This window comes from Peromyscus californicus, unplaced genomic scaffold (assembly GCF_007827085.1).
Source record: "Peromyscus californicus insignis strain IS unplaced genomic scaffold, ASM782708v3 Scaffold_6__1_contigs__length_162567912, whole genome shotgun sequence".
Classification (NCBI taxonomy): domain Eukaryota; kingdom Metazoa; phylum Chordata; class Mammalia; order Rodentia; family Cricetidae; genus Peromyscus; species Peromyscus californicus.
In genome coordinates this window covers 82786820-82803608 of record NW_026294584.1, presented here as the reverse complement: position 1 = coordinate 82803608, position 16789 = coordinate 82786820, and the positions used below count along the sequence as shown (strand labels likewise).

Below are 16789 nucleotides of genomic sequence, written 5' to 3'. Positions count from 1 at the left end.
AGGGAGCATGGTCGGTCAACACTTACTTGCATTTCCAGCTTCTCCCTCCATGACAGTCAGAGGGCAAATACCTGTTGTTTCAAGTCACCACGTTAGGGACACCTGGAGAGCGGAGCTCCAGTGCCAGTTGTTGGGGTGAGTTGCCCAGTCGGGAGCCTCTGTTAGCTTATCTGAAAGTGCAGCTAAGTTGGGGCCCTACTCACAGGCTGCTTTGAGAGTGATAGAAATTCAGCGTGCCAGTGACAGACTTCTGCTAGGAAGGCAGTAACGCCGGATTCATCCAGCAGGTGGCAGAAGATGGCGGGTCAGCCTAGAAGGCTTCTGGAAATACACTGCCCAGGGAAGCAGCTGCAGAAACAGGGAGACCCTCCTCAGCTCACAAACCTGTGCGGACTAACGCCCTACCCTGGAGGAGCTCCCAGCTGTGCTCACGGTGGCTCTGTTTCCCTTCGAACACTGTGCACAATACAGGTGGCAAGGGTGAATTTGAAAATCCGGTTACCAAGTAAAACATCTATGTCCAGACCTGACCCCATCATCCCACTACGGCAGTGTCTTCTTGAAAACAATGATAAGATCAAACAAACAAACAAACAAACAAAATACAAGTACAACACACACTAGAGTCCTGCTTGGAGACCAGAAGGATGAATGTGCAAATTTATTGGGAAAACAAGAAGGGGCCCAGTCAGGATTAAATTATGGATTACTTCTGTAAGAGTCTCATATCCAACTTCTTTTGTTATTTCATTTATTCACTCAGCAAACACGAAGCCAGGCATTACATTTGTCTGGGGAGTATGACCCACATTCAAGAAGTTCACATTTTAGTCTGAGTGTACATATAAGTGAGAAAGGTGTGCACAGGGTGCGTGTTTGCTCCTGGGCCCTAGCTTACTAGCATCCTGATTCTGTTTGAGCTTAAGGCACAGGATAAAAAAATCCCCTGGCAAGGGGTATTTCCTTCTCAATTTCTTTTTAAAATTCCACTCTTAAAGAAACCTACTGTAAGACGGGGCGTGGCGGTGTACAACTGTGATCCTGGCACTCAGAAGCCGATGCAGGAAGATTGGGAATTCCAGGCTAGACTCAGCTACCCGGTGAGACCATAGCTCACCTCCCCCCAACCCCCTCCCCAAAGCAAGACTACAGTTGATGAGCACACTACTTTTTCTTCCGGTTGCTTGATCAAATATCCCACGAGAAGCAACTTAAAGGAGTGATAGTTTATCTCTTGGTTCACGGTTTGAGGATACGGTCAGAAAGACAGTGACAGGAGCTTGAGGCAGCTGGTTCACATCGTATCCGCAGCCAGGAAGCAGACCGCAATGGATTCCTATGCTCAGCTCACTATCTCCCTTTTAATCAGTCCAGGATCCCTGTCCATGGGCTGGTGCCGCCCACATTTAGGGCAGGTCTTCATACCTAATGACTAACAGACCAGCTCTGATGATTGTCTCTAAAGTGACTGTAAATCTTCTTAAGTTGACCATTTAGACCAAGTGTCACAATGAGCAATGGAAAAAAAAAAAAAAAAGAAGAAATTGTAAAACAGGGTACCTGTTCACTTCCTTTTCTGTAAAAGCTGGAGATACTCCCAATACCTAACCAGGGACTCTTCTGTGGAAGGGTTAAGTGGCATTTGAAAAATTGAAGCTAACACCTCTGATTTTTCTAGACTCCTGTATCATCTTCATTTTAAATGAAACACAGTGTTTTTTCTGTTAAAAAGAAAAAAAAGACCGATAACTGTGTTTTCATTGACTTATCTCCCTGGGCAAATTCCAACACTGTTGTGTGCATCGATGTTGGGGATAATTGTCTCACTTTTAAAAATACAAGAAGAGACCATCTTTGCTGGGCTTTGTGCTCATAGAGAGGCCGCCTAAGCCTAACCAGAATTATCTTAAAGCCCTTCTCTCTGCATCTCTTAGGCTCCTGCCCGCTGGTGAGTCAGGGGGAGGGGCCAGCTGCTACACCGGAGTTTCCGGAGTGACGCTCCCCTAACATGCACACAGGGCTTTGTGGGACCCAAAGGGCTTTCTCTGGTACCATCCATCTAGCATGACCCTACCGTGACCTTCAGAAGTCACGTTAGCGTTGCCATTCCTATGCTACAGGTAAAGGGGGAAAAATTGGAATGTAAAATGACAAGTCCAAGTGGCAAAAGTTAGTTTTCAACCAGATTTAATGCCACTTACGTGCCAATTACTTAACAACAGCAGAAAAGACAATGGCTGATGTTATTCCACATATGACACAGCATTTGCACACTGAGGTAGGGGGAAAGGGAGAAGAAAGGGAGTCTAATTCTCCCCTTCCCTTCATTCTCTTCTGTTCTCCGCCCTTTTGTTCCTTTCCTTCCAGTCCATTTGAAAAGGAGAAGAGATGTGAAGAAGAACTGTGCCAGAAGAATGAGCAGATAATCACAAGTTAGCGGCCAAGTGCTCTAGAAGTTGAAATTATGTGGCAGATTTGAAGCAGTGACTTAGAAACATATTAACCAAGGCTGAACTATGTGCAAACAAACAAAACAAAACAAAGACAAAAACAAACAACAAAAATCCACAAGACGTTTCTTAAATTAGAAGTTAGGATCAGAGATAAACTGTGCTGGTTTTCTGCCGGGCACAAGGTCCTGGATTTGATCCAGAAGTTAGGATCAGAGATAAACTGTGCTGGTTTTCTGCCGGGCACAAGGTCCTGGATTTGATCCCCAGCATCACAAACAGCCCTGCCCCCATCCCGAGCCCAGTGCGGAACTACTTACATTCACCGCTGGCAGAGAGGTTCACATTTTTGTCACACGGGGGCGCCTGACACCACCAGGTCATGAGCGATAGCTTCCTGCTAGACCAAGTTGCTGAAGGAGTCCTCACCCTATGGACTTTATATGTCACAATTAGGGCTCAGAAAAAGACCCACCTCCACCCGGAAGATCTAAAAGCACAGGAAACAATTGAATGGACCCCTTGTGCTTGCTGTCCAACTTCAACAAGCACCAGCCCATGCCCAGTCATCTTTCCTTGAAATGTTTCACTACTTTAGTCTCAGAAGTAAATGCATGAAGGTAAATGTATTGATATGGTTAAGACACTCTGAGGAAAAAAAAATTGATTACCAATCACTGTCACCACTTTTAAGATGCCAGAGTGAATGGGGTAGGCAGAGCAAGAACATTTCTAAAGGACTGTTCAATATATATTATATTCCTTCAAATATAAGAAGGAAAGGAGGAAGGAAGGGTAGGTACTGTGTACAATGCACTGTATATTTTGCTCTCCCAGAAGATTCAGATATCATCATTTTGTCCAAAGATGAGCCTAGGTTGAACATGGATGGGAACTCAGCATCATGTCTCATCAAAGATGTGCTCTCCACCTTCTAACAGAGTGCTTTTTGGAATGTAGACCTCATAGCATCCTGGCATGGTTGGAGGCTACCAACCTTCCTGGGATGCTGACCGCTTTCTTCCTTTCTCCCAGGTACCCAGCTCATTTCACAGGCACTAAGTTAACCCCTGCAGGTTACTCCAGCCTCAGGAGGGAGAGTTTCCGTACTCAGGATTCCCATGAGGGGGATTACATTCCTTTAATTTAATTTAAAAGGTTGTTTTCTCCCATGGCAAGCCTTTAGAAAATGCTTGCCGGCAGTCTTGAAGTACGTGGGACTCAATCAATAACAGGTGGCTCATTGTGACAGTGTACATTGCAATCCTAGCATGCAGGAAGCAAGAGCGGGAGGGGGGGGGGGTGGCTCAAGGTTGAGGTCAGCCTATGGAGTCAGCTATATATGAGACTTTGACTTCTTGTTTGTTTTTTTGTTTTGTTTTGTTGTTTAATGTCAAGCATTGGAGGGATGGCTAAGTGGTTAAGAGCACTTGCTGCTCTTACAGAGGACCTGAGTTGAGTTCCCAGCATCCATGTGGGGCAGCTCATAACTGCTTGTCACTCCAGTTCCAGAAGTCTATCAACACCTTCTTCTGCCCACATGTGGCATATACTCATATAGACACACACACACACACACACACACACACACACACACACACACACACACAAATAAATAAATAAATAAATAAAACAAAATGTATCTTTAAAAAGGTATTCAAACAAAGAAATACATATGCAGTGGTTGGGATAAGTTCCTTGTTGAAAAAATATCCAAGATATTGCATTTAAATATGTTTTTCGGTAGATGATATTGAGTTTGACCATGACAGTAAGGGAGTAAATGAATTCCAGTAAGGGAGTAAATGAATCCCTGATGACTCGGGGGAAATGGACTCACATTATGAGAGAAGGAAACTGGCCAGCCATGGAAACTCAGAACATGACAAACCTCAAGCACTGGCCCTACCTGTCTGTTCAGTCTTCTGATGAGCAGGACGATTGGCCAGCAGACCTAAACAGTGAAGTCCACGGGCAAGGCAATCCCTAACAGGTAAGAGCTCCATGGCCAGCTGAGCCGGGGAACACAGACCATTCAACGCTTGTTCACCAAGTCTCCTCTGGATAATCTGGCTTCCTAAGAGTTGACTTTTCAACAGGGTGAGAACACATTGGTCTGGCCAGTACGAACTTCTAGCGCTATTGAAAGCAGATTTTCTCATTGCAAATGCATCAGTTGGTTTTCTGGCTATAACTTGGCCTCTGTGGTGACTTGTCCTCAGGGAAATATTAGTCTCTTAGAGGATTTTCTTTCTCCCTGCCAGCTTTCATCTCCACATGTTCACGTGCTCTTGTTAGTGTGGCTGCCTGGGGGAAAGGATTCAGGAAACAAGAACCCACAGAGTCGGGTCTGTTCTGGGGAATGAGACCAGGACCCAGGTTCTGAGGTCTCAGGGAGATCTAGTCTCTGGACACAATGCTCATGAGTCACAACCCGGGGAGCTGAAGGAAGAGTTGGGATTCTTATACCAGTTAGTTCCCAGTTCTCATAACATTCCTTTTAGGGGTTGGCTCTTTTTTTTTTTTTTAAGATTTTTAAATTTAATGTGTATGAGTGTTTGCCCACATGTATGTATGTGCACCATGTGTATGCCTGGTACACTCAGAGGCCAGAGAAGGCATTGGATCCCTTGGAACTGTAGTAACGACAGTCGCAAGCCACCACATGGCTCTTCTGCAAGAGCAGCAAGTGTTCTTAACCACTGAGCCCACTCTCCAGCCGCGACCTCTAAACCCCCTTTTGTATAGATTGGCCATGAGCATGCAGTCATCCTGTCTCAGCCTCCTGAGGGCTGGGCTGGGGTTATGGGTACAGCTAACAAGCCCAGATCATAGGTTGGCTTATTTTAGGGTAATCAGGATATGAGCATGCAGTTCCAACCTCCCCCAGAGATTACCTTGCCAAATTGTTTGGCTGACCTTCATCCATTGTTGATCCAGTAAGCTTCAAGCCATGCACAGAAGAATCAGCAGTAGGTTCATATGACACCCAGACTCTCTCTGAGCTTTTATTGTTGCTGATAACATTGTCATGAAGCCTTCTCCTGGACCCTGGCTTTATCCCACTCAAACTTTCTCTTTTCTCCACAGTCTCTCCCTAGATTCCATCCACCCCTGTGGCTGTAATACCACCTCTCTCACAGTGCATCCCATCCATTTCAGAGACCCATGTATCTGACCCTTACTTGTCATCACAATCTGGAGACTGACATTCTGAAGTCCGTCGTTTAAAAGGAGGTAATCACCCGCTCCTCACCACCAGTTCTCACCAGGGGGATGATAACACCGACCACCCAACCCCTCAAGGAAGACCCTGGAGAGGGTTATCATCAATGTCTCCTCTTCTTTGCCTTCCAGCACTCCAGCCTACAGTTACATAACCTCCACCACGCTCTGCCAGTTCAGAAACTTTTAGTTTCATTTTGCCTTTTTTCGAGATGGTCCCACTAGGTAGTGCTGGCTGTCCTGGAACTCACTCTGTAGATCAGCCTGGCCTAGAACTCACAGAGATCTGCCTGCCTCTGCCTCCCAAGTGCTGGGATTAAAGGTGTGCGCCGCCACCCCTGGCTCAGCTCGGTAAATTCTTGAAGAGATTTGTCTTCTGTACTTGGCTGTTCACTTTCCCTCCTGGCACTCTGTGCGAAGGCTGTTGCAAGGGTACTACAAACGCCACTTGAGTGAGCCCCTTGTACACACGGTGGGGTGAGGGTTTTCTTTGGGGGGGTCGTAGCCCCACAGTTGCCCTATTTGATCTTTACCATGGCCAACCCAACAGACGGCTGCAGACATAACTGTGGGGAGCTCTTTTCTCAGCTCAACCTTTGGAAGGCTGGCTTTGCATGTCCCCCCCCCCCCCAAGCAAGCTGAATGGGGTTTGCTAGGATCCCTTCACACTTGGCCTTGTCAGTAGTTTCTCTAGGAAGAGTCTCTCAGCAGGCAAAGTCCGCTTTTCCTACGCCTTATCGTCACCAGATAATAAACTCTGGACACTCAGAGTTGAGCATGCAAACTGTAAGTGAGGGCATAGTAAAGAAACCACCAAAATGGCTGCTCCATGGTTGGGGGCAAGGGTTGTTGTAGATAAGAGAGAGAGAAAGGACATCTGTAGATATTTAGAAGAGTCCAGACCAGAGAGAAAAAGCAGACTAGACATGGTCAGTTCTATCTGCAAGAGACTCTAGACTAGCAAGAGAGAGAATAGTGGGAATAGCAGGGGCAGGGAGGAAACCTCACCTTTATATAGACAGCGAATGACCGGAGCAGGGAGGCCTGTGAACTGCAGCAGCCCAGGAGCTGACAGAGTGGAGGAGTGGGGGAGGTGAGAAGGGCCAGGAGGCTAGCACGGACTTTGAAAGGCATAACAAGGATCTGTGAAGAAGGACTGAAAGAGTCTGGAGGATAGCATGAACTTTGATTATAGCCACAGGTGTATGTCAACAGCGAGCCATATGTCCCTTTCACCAGAGTCAAGGGAAGATAATGGAAATGACTCCTTTTTGCATACAGCGACCTGTTTCCCAGGTTCCTGAGGAACCATCTCCCAGAAGTCCTTCTGTAGTCCAGCTTGAACTGAACCTAGTCTGTCATTTCTGGACATATGCTCTGCCCTTTGGAGTCTGAGACCTAACACTAGCCAAAGGCAGGTTGACTTTATCCAGGCCTTAAATAGTCATGTTGACCCACAGATTCCTGCTCTGATCCAACACCTTATCTTCTGCAGTCAATTTCCACTGCTCTCTCTTCTTGTACTCCTTGCTCCTTCCTCCCTCTCCTCCCATCTCCACTTCTCATTTCCTCCCCCCTTTTATGTTTTTATTGATGTATAATTGATGCATCTCAAGGCACATATTGCATGTATATAATGGGTGCAGTTTATTGAGTTTGGACATGCCATAGGCTTATGCCCTCACACTTATTCTTCCCATTCTCTTTGTGTTGACAGAGCAGCCAGAGAAGCACGGGCATGCATGCATTTCCTTTTGTTGGTTTTTGTCTTTTTAGAAACATAAATATGATGATGTCACTGTTAGTCTCTACCAATGTTTCTTCATTTCATTAATTAAACATTCGACTCCTTTTCGTAGCTCACTGTGCCCTGCAACACTGGGACACACTGTCTTTTCCAGTGTCACATAGTGTCACCCTGCCCTGTCTCTCTGTCCTCTCCTACCCTCCAGATCATTTGATTCACAGGTGCACAGAGATCCTTCCTGGTCACAGTTGCTGTTTCCTGCTGCTACGGCTGATTCATAGGCATCTTTTAGGTTGCACCTTAGGGTGAAGCCACAGTGACCTGAGCAGACTGCTTGTGTACTGTCCCTGAGCCCTGCACCCTCTCTTTTATCCTGATGACTGTCATTGGGTCAACAGCTTGTTTGACATTGGTTTCCTCTATTAATCTGGAAGTACATGACGTCAAGTTAGGAGCTGAATCTTCTTGTTCAGTGATGTCTTCCCTACACCTAAAAGTCCAGGCACTCAGGCAGTGTCAATATGTTGTTAATGGATAAAAGATGTCCTAACTTTAGGTCTTTATGAAGTAGTAGGTTACATTAGTGCTTTCAGTTGTGCTATTTTAGCTTTGAATGATTTTCTCTTGGCTTATTGCTTCTCACTGAGTTTCATTCTTCCATAGACTTTGCATGTCTAGCTAGCTAGCACACTGAGAACTGGGAAGTTCTAGCTAGCACACTAACTGGGAAGTTCTAAGTTCACTCAGATTTGGAGCATGTCCAGAGGCCTTTCCTAGCTAAGAAAAAATAGATCACATTTACATTTTTTATGGAAAACACGGACAAAAAAGGGTTGTGGGGTTTTAATAGGAGTAATACCTTCCTTTGTAATACTTGATGAGATCATTTATCCAAGAACAGGCAGGTGTCAGAGAAAGGGTTTGGACCTTTTTGACCCAGTCACTATGGTGATGACCAGGTTAATTACAATCAGAGCAGTCCAGGGTCAGGAGAGCTGAGTTGACTCATCGAGTAAACACAACAACCAAAAAGTCATGCCGAGTCAGGTTAGCAGGTTGGGGTTCACCCACAGGGGCAGCAGACAACAACTCACCGTGGTGTTGCCTCAGTGACGTCTCTCTGGCTAACACAAAGGCCATTTGCAGCTGAAGACTTCTGTTGCCAGCAAGGGCAGAGCTGAGGTCTCCATGCAAAAGGTTGAGCAACACCCCGTCTTCATGAGTGCAAGGCTTGCATCTGGGGTCCCTGTAAAGTGATTCTGACTTCATGAGGCTGTTTCCTCTAGTAAAATAGGAGAGAAGGAACCATCTACGGCTAGTTCTTCTCTAAACTTGACATTCATTAGTTTCTTCCCGTCTTCAAATTATGCCCTAGGTGTGGAATTTGTCGGTGGCCCCTTTCTTTTCTTTCTTTACTGTTCATCTCTCTCCCCTCAAACTTTCTTCAATCCTGGAAACCGCCAGTTGTGGCAAGACACGCAGGCGGTGCCTGTGCTGTGGAGGGACCCAGGAAGGACTTGTGAACTATGCCTGGGAGTTTAGTGGCTCGTGTAAGTATCTGTGAGATGTGAGGTCAGGTAGATGGAAAGAGAACTGAGAGATGGTTTGTTACTGCCACTATAGTTGCCATGATCTATGGAAGCATTGTCGTAGAAGGCCTTTGACTGCCCTGTCAGGAACTGCTTTGTTTTCAAGTTACCTTGGCCAAAGTTATGACCCTTTCTGGAGTAACCAAGAGTGATCACTGGCAGTAAAAAAATGCCTAATAATTCTAGCCATGCTATCTCCAGGCTGCCCTGGGCTCAGTTGAGGCTTTCAATGGACCTGCACTGCATTCTCTGTCCTCTCATCCCCTTGAGTATGGAACCCTGGGGCACTCTTTAATAAATATTCTCTACTCTAAACTCCATCCCAGAGTCTACTTTCTGGGATACAGACTTGCAACCTATTGGCTTCCCTAGCTGGAAGATCTAGGGCTAGCAGGTACAACTAGGTGGAAATAAGAAAGAACACGCCCCACTCTCACAGTCTTATAATCTGACAGGGAATAGGTAACTTCAACTAATAAAGGCAGATTCACAACAAGAATCACTGTGATAACCAAATGCTAAAGAAAACAAAGGGTAAGATGAAAGTTCAAAATCGGGGACTTGGGCAGATCTCCCTAGCTTATAGTTAATCTATAAATTGACCTATAGAATGATTTAAAAAGAATCATGTAGGACTATACATAGCCTGTCCAGGCAGAGAGGATCATATTTTGTAGGACAGAGTCTGATATCTTGAGGCAACTTGAAGCTATTTGGAGTCTAATACAGCAAAATATTAATAGAGAAAGAACTTTGTTGCGGGGGGAGGTCCTTTCTTTCTTTGCCCCATGACTCTAAATCTTTTTCATTACCCTTATTTGCTTGGTGTGGGGTAGGTGTGAGTGTGCCACCATGCATTTGCAGAGATCAGAAGGACAGCCCCTGGGAGCTGGCTCTCTCCTTTTACCATGTGAGTTCCAGGGATTAAACTCAAGTTGTCAGGCTTGGTGGAAAGTACTTCTACCTAGTGACACATCTTGATGGCCCCTGAAACCCTAAATCTTTTGCCTTTCTGCTGCCTTCTGGATTCTCAGACTTCATTTCTGGATCTCTCTCTAGGATGCTACTTGCCTCACATCCACCCTGGACCTTGTACCCTTCAAAACTAATGTACTTCTTACCCACGCGGTGTTTGCCGTCAGAACACAGTGTTGTGAAGCCACTGCTAAACTGAAGCCACAACGAGAGAGGAAAGACCCACTGACATCACTGCTGGACGTGCAGATTTAGGCAATGCCATTTGGTCCACAAATGTGGTGGGATTGACAAAAGAACCACTGAAAATCAAGGAGCTAGCCATACAACGCAGCGGGGAAAAGCATTTGCTGCCAAGCCCGAAGATCTGAGTTTGATTCCTGGGACCCACATGGTGTAAGGAGAGAACTAAGTCCCCCAAGTTCTACAAGTTGGTCTGTTACTACCACACACTCATAGGAGTATGCATGCTCCTCAAAATAAATGGATGAATGTAATTAAAAAAATTCTTTAAAGAAAAATTTGAGAAGGAGGTTGTCAAGATTCGAAAGCTCTCCTCCAAATATGTCTGGGTCTTGGACAAACTAAAAGGTAGTGTGTGAACATGGTGTCACTGTTGGCTTCTCCTTGTAGAAATTCAAGACCAACAAGTATGTGGCTGTCACTGATGACCCAGGACACAGAGACATTGTTAACAACACGATTGTGCTCCTGTCTCAGACTCTCCAGGTGATTCCCGCTAATGTTGGTGAAGCTGAAACTGTAATCTCTATGAATAGGCAGACCCCTGAACATGCCTTCCTGCTTTCATGCTGGGTGTGAAACAGTTCATTCTTGGTGTCAACAAAATAGAGCCACTCCACAGCCAGAGAAAATCTGGGGAAACTGTTAACGAAGTCAGCCCCTATATCTAGTAAATTGGCTATAACCCTACGACAGTAGCATTGAGCTGATTTCTTGCTGGAACAGGAACAACATGCTGATATGGCTTGGTTCAAGGGGTAGGATGTCATCTGTGAAGATGGCAGTGATGGAACCACACTGCTGTAAGTTTTGGACTACTCCCTACCAGTAGACATTCCCAGACAGCTATAAAATTAGAGGTTTACTACTGTCCCTGCAGACTGAGTGGAGCCTCGTGTTCTCAGACCTGACATGGTGGACATGCTTGATCTAGTCAATATCACAACTGATGTTAAAGTCTACTGAAAGGTACCACAAGGCTTTGAGTGAAGCTCTTCTTGGGGATAGTGTGGACTTCAGTGCCAAGACCGCATCTGCAAAAGATGTTCATTGTGGCAATATTGCAGGCAACAGCCACAGGGATGCACCAATGGAAGCCGCTGGCTTCACCACCCAGGTGGTTATCCTGAACCATCCAGGCCCAACTAGCGCTGTCTGTGTCGCTGTGCTGGATCGCCACACACCTCCCACTGTTTGTTAGTCTGCTAAGCTCAAAGGAAAAACTGATGACCGTTCTGGGAAGAAGGTGGTTCTGGTGGGATGGCACAGTGGGTAAAAGCACTTGCTGTGCACGCCTGATGACATGAATTTGATCCCAAGACCCCATGATGGAAGAAGAGAACCAACTCTGGAAAACGTCATCTGATCTTCATATGTGTATCATGGCATGCATGCACCCATATTCACACACATCACACACAGAGGCAAAGAAGGAAGAAGAGGAGGAGGAGGAAGAAAGGCTGGAAGAAGGCCCGAAATCCTTGAAATCTGGTAGGCAGCCACCCCCCATATGGCTCCAAGCAAGTCCCTGCATGTTCTGAGCTCTTCTGATGAGGTCCTTTTGTTGTCTGTGATCTGAAACAAATTGGTTGGCGTGGGCAACAGCAAAGCTGTGGGCAAGAAGGCTGCTGGAGCTGACAGGGTCACCAAGTCTGCACAGAAAACTCAGGAGACCTAATGCATATTATCCCTAACACCTGACATTTAGTCTTAATCAGTGGCTGAAGAATGGTCTCAGCTGTTTGTCTCAACTGGTCATTTACATTTAACAGTAAAGAGCTAGTTCGTGGCATCCTAAAACCTTCAGAAGGAGTGGAGAATATTTTGTGGATCGTGTGTGTGTGTGTGTGTGTGTGTGTGTGTGTGTGTGGTGACAGAGGGAGAGAGAGAAATTTAAGCTCTTTATTTAAAAAATCGGTACTTTTAAATAGAATAACTTGACCAAAAATCTCTCAAATATCCATTAAAATAAAGTTGAATAAGAAAACAAAACAACCAGGAAAAGCTACTGTACTGTCCTCTGCTCCTTTGGGTCACTTTGGACTTCTTAACAACAACAAAAGATTGACAAAATGCTCTGCAGACCATGGACTTCTAAGGACGTTAGACACAAGAGCCTGCTTGCAGGTGTGTGGAAGGACTGTGCAGAGAGGTGAGAGGCAGAGCCCCCAGCCAGGCAAAGAACGGGCAGGCTTTGCAGAACACCACACCAGAGGGTGAGGTACAGTAGGAGCCAGATCCTGGCAGGAGGGAGAGGAATGCCAGGTCAAATCAGAAGCCTCTTATTAGTACACTCATGGGTGAAGTGGGAGGCTGAGTCAGCCGGAAGAGGGCTGAGGCTGTCTTCTTCGTCCTGACCTTTCTTCCCTTGGGAGCCACAGCACAAGACTCAGAGCCTCTGGTCAGGTACAAGGGACGTAGATAGTACAGAGGAAAGCCTGGTGCTGAGGAGAGCCCAGTGGTGGGGAGGGGAGGGCAGACCCCCCCCCGGAGGAGAAAGCCTTCTGGAGCCAGAAACCACACCTCTCTACACCTTTCAAAGCTTTATCACCTGTCCAAGTTAAGCAACATCATTTCCACATTTTCACAGTATGAGCAATAAGTTAAACAGTACCTAATTTACTTGTCTCTAAGCAAGTGTAGAACAATCACCCCGAACTTCATCCTACCCAGCACGTATCCTGGTTGCAATTATCTTGAATCTTAGACTTTGGTAATATATTTTTGTTGTTGCTGTTATTGCATAGACACATATTTTGTTGGTAAGGGTGTTTTGTTGTTTTGATTTCTTCTTCGTTTTATTTTGTAAGCATTCCACCCAATGGCTTCTTCTCACCATGGCATTCTAGGTAGGAAAATCATTTCTTCCCTCCTGCTACAGTGGCAAAAGGCCGGGTGTCTGCGGACACTATAAACCCAGGCCTTTGCTAATGGCATTGCCTGCCTGCCCAGGTTGCCCACCTTCCTTCACCTGAGCCCCGCCACCCCAGTCACCCTTGCCCATCAGGACAAAAGCCACTTTCTCTACAAGGCTTCCTGGGTCACACCTGGGCTGTCTTAATGTATGTGTTCCTACCACACTGCTGTCATCACGATTACTCATCGATACCTCAACCAGACCTGTGTTTTGTTTTTGTTTTGAGCCAGAGGTGGAACCCAGGTCTTAAGGTGTACTAAGTTAGCGTGTGTGTGTGTGTGTGTGTGTGTGTGTGTGTGTGTGTGTGTGTGTGTGTGAGACAGGTCTCACTATGTAGCCCTCACTGGAATTCACTATATATAGACCAGGCTGGCCTTGAACTCACAGAGATCTGTCTCTTCCTCCCAAGTGCTGAGATTAAAGGCAGTTACCATTGTGCCTGGCAGCTATGTGCTTTTAAGGCGCTCCTGCAAGCCATTGATGGCTGTGAAACTAAGGCAGGGGGACAAAACTAATATTTTTCAGCTTTGTATTAAACATTTTGGGATATTTTGTGCTGCACTTGAATATTCAGAAATCCATGCTTGCTACTTAATTGTTTTCTATTTACTTTGTACTTATGAATATACATATTAAAAGTGAGTGTTGTCTCATGAAGCCTTTGCTTTGTACGGGTACATGTATATTCATGTGAGTTTATTTCTGTACATTGGTGAAGAACACAGGCAGAGGACTTCTGGGTAGGATGGCAGACTAGCTTTGGCAATAAAGTCCTGGGAAGGAAAAGAGCCAAGAAAACACACACTTGGGAAATGAGGAGATGGCTCATTCGGTAAAGTGCTTTGAGGATCCGTGTAAAAGCCAAGTGGGGCGGTGCAGCCGGTAACCCCGGTGCTGGTGGGGCAGGTCCAGGCAGAGCGCTGGAGCTAGTGGCCCGCTGGGATCGGTGTAGCTGATACTGTAGTGTTCCAGGTTCAGTGTAACGCAAATGGAGGGCAGCCGAAGAAGACATGCAGTGTTGACCTCTGGCCTCTGCATGCACGCATACAAGATAAATGCACTATAATCTCTTCCTATAAGAGACGCGATCTGTAAGGGAGCCTTATCCAGATGAGCTATCCAGTGTAGGAGCACGTGAATCAGCAAAAATCCAATCTAGCTGCTCTTTCCACTGTGTTTAGCACGGTGGGAAAGGCTGGGACATGCTTCTATTTCACACGTAGGCCTTGCAGGTAGAAGAGAAGCTGAAACAGAGTGTGGACAAGCTGAGGTCCATGGAAATCACCCGGCAGTGGCTCACCCGCTAACACACTTGCTGGTAGTGCTGAACACCCAGACTACTTCGGAAGTCAAAGACCACTTCCCACACCCACACCACAGCATTGAGCACCCGGGAGACACCTAACAATGACACTGCTTGACTCCGGGCAGGTGTGCCAACACTCACTTTAAAACCCTGAGCAACACTAGGCAGCACGTATCCCAAATCTGGGTCTAGAGGTTCCAGTTGGAATTGCAAATTGTTCCTCCCTCATCGGGCAGTGCACTACAGGAAACATCATGAAGAAAGAATTTAAAGTTCCTCCTACAAAGGAAGAAATGATGACTGGCAGAATACTCTTTAATCTAACATACTTTTATTATACTTGCCCCTTTTAAATTTTATATTATGGTTAATTTAGTCATTTTTAGTATTTAAAATCTTTCATGAGCTATTTTTAAATTCTACCCTTGCATATATAGCTCACAATGGCTTTGCTTTTGATTGTATTTGCTCAGTTACATTTTAGGATTGTTCTGTTTCTTCACCCAGTCTAAGATTGGGCACACTCTATTATTCTTTCCCCACACAACTCATACACACGTTCCCTCTCATTCCTGTCTCTTTTACTTGCCATCCTCTATACCTCCTAACCACAACCTTCCACAGCTTTAAAAACCTCTAAAATCTGTGGGCCCTAGCAGTGTCCCAGCTTTTCCTTCTCCACGGTCCCCATCTATATCTCTTTCTAAGTTGATCTGGCACCGGTCCCTTATCCTTACACCCATCATCCTTTCCTCCCACTCCTAGTCTTAGTGGCTAAAATCCTAGTAGATGCTGAGTATCTTTGTTTATCTTCCAACAGTTATAAGTTGATGGTGCCACTCTGGTTGACTAGCTAGTATGGTATTTGCATGGAGGGCATATTCAGCAGCTGTGACTGCTCTTCCAGTTAATAGTCTGCACTGGGAATAATACAGAGGCAGAACCAGGCACCCTGAGCCTGGGACTAAGGATCTAAGGACTCCACACCTTTCTCTTTCTCTTTAGAAAACAAACAAAAATAAAACAAACAAACAGGAATAAAAACAAAGAAGAACCTCAAGAAACACACAGGCACACACACAGACATGCACACACACACACACACACACACACACACACATCATAAAAACACAAAATCAGAAACTAGCATCAATAGTGTTAAACTCATCTACCAATCCCTTTGTGTCTTAAAGGCATTAGAATCTTTGGACAGAGGGGGTGCTGGCACACTGGAGGCAAAGTGCAGAGAGAATAAGTCCTTCACAGCTCTAATTCCTCAGCCTCAGGAAATTCGCACTTAGAGAAGAATGTGAAGCAGGTAAACTTACAGGCCAGACCATTAGTTTGACTTTGATATTATCTTGGAGGTCACCAATCCTTCAGATGGGGTCAAATGGCCAGTGTTGTGGTACCATACAATTCACCTTCAGTGTATGGCGCAGCCTCTGCAGGTGGGTTGTGCAGCATGTCCCAGGGCCACCGAATGCCTCCTTGCTACCCGCAGCCACTCATTGCAGGAACAGAGGTAGATGCCAGTAGCATGGTCATTTCCATTCAGCCCAGAATTGCTTTCAAGTGTGGGTGGGAAGATCCAGGTTATGCTCGGAGACCCGCTATTCCTAGGTGTGCGTATGCCGAACTTTCCAAGTTCTATGCTGTGGTGGCTCATCCTAAGGAGAAAGACACTCCTGTGAGACCAAGAGAAACCAAGTCAGGGACAAGCATAACCTCATGGATCTGTTGAAAGAATGACTTTGCCGGAGGGACTTGGAGCTGAGACAGTGGTGGACGGGACCACGTCTTGCCTGACTGACTGTTCAGTTATGTATGCCTCTTTCTTTCTTCCTCCCTCCCTCCCTCCCTCCCTCCCTCCCTCCCTCCCTCCCTTCCTTCCTTCCTTCCTTCCTTCCTTCCTTCCTTCCTTTCTTTCTTTTTTGGTTTTTCAAAACAGGGTTTCTCTGTGTAGTTTTGAAGCCTGTCCTGGAACTTGCTCTGTAGACCAGGCTGGCCTGGAACTCACAGAGATCCGCCTGCTTTTGCTGGGATTAAAGGCATGTGCCACCACCACCCAGCACCTCTTGCTTTCTATTTAAACCTTACCTCCCTGTCAGGATCCCTGAAGGTAGACTTGGGGGCATTGCTGGATCTTTTTGCCTCTTCCCAATATGGCCATATTGAATAAATCTCATTGTTCTGTTTTCACTATTAAAAGCAAAAACAAATAACCCATAATCTCATGGAATTCAGATCAAGATTTGATTATAGCTGGAGATAGTCTCAGTGCTAGGGTACTTGGCTAACACACTTGAGGCCCTGGGTTTGATCCCCAGCAACACA

General features: G+C 45.9%; 1 pseudogene; it reads left to right on the top strand.

Moving 5' to 3' along the window:
• Positions 1 to 297: 297 nt before the first annotated feature.
• On the top strand, positions 298 to 16204 carry LOC128099569 (elongation factor 1-alpha 1-like; annotated as a pseudogene).
• The last annotated feature ends 585 nt before the right edge of the window (positions 16205 to 16789 follow it).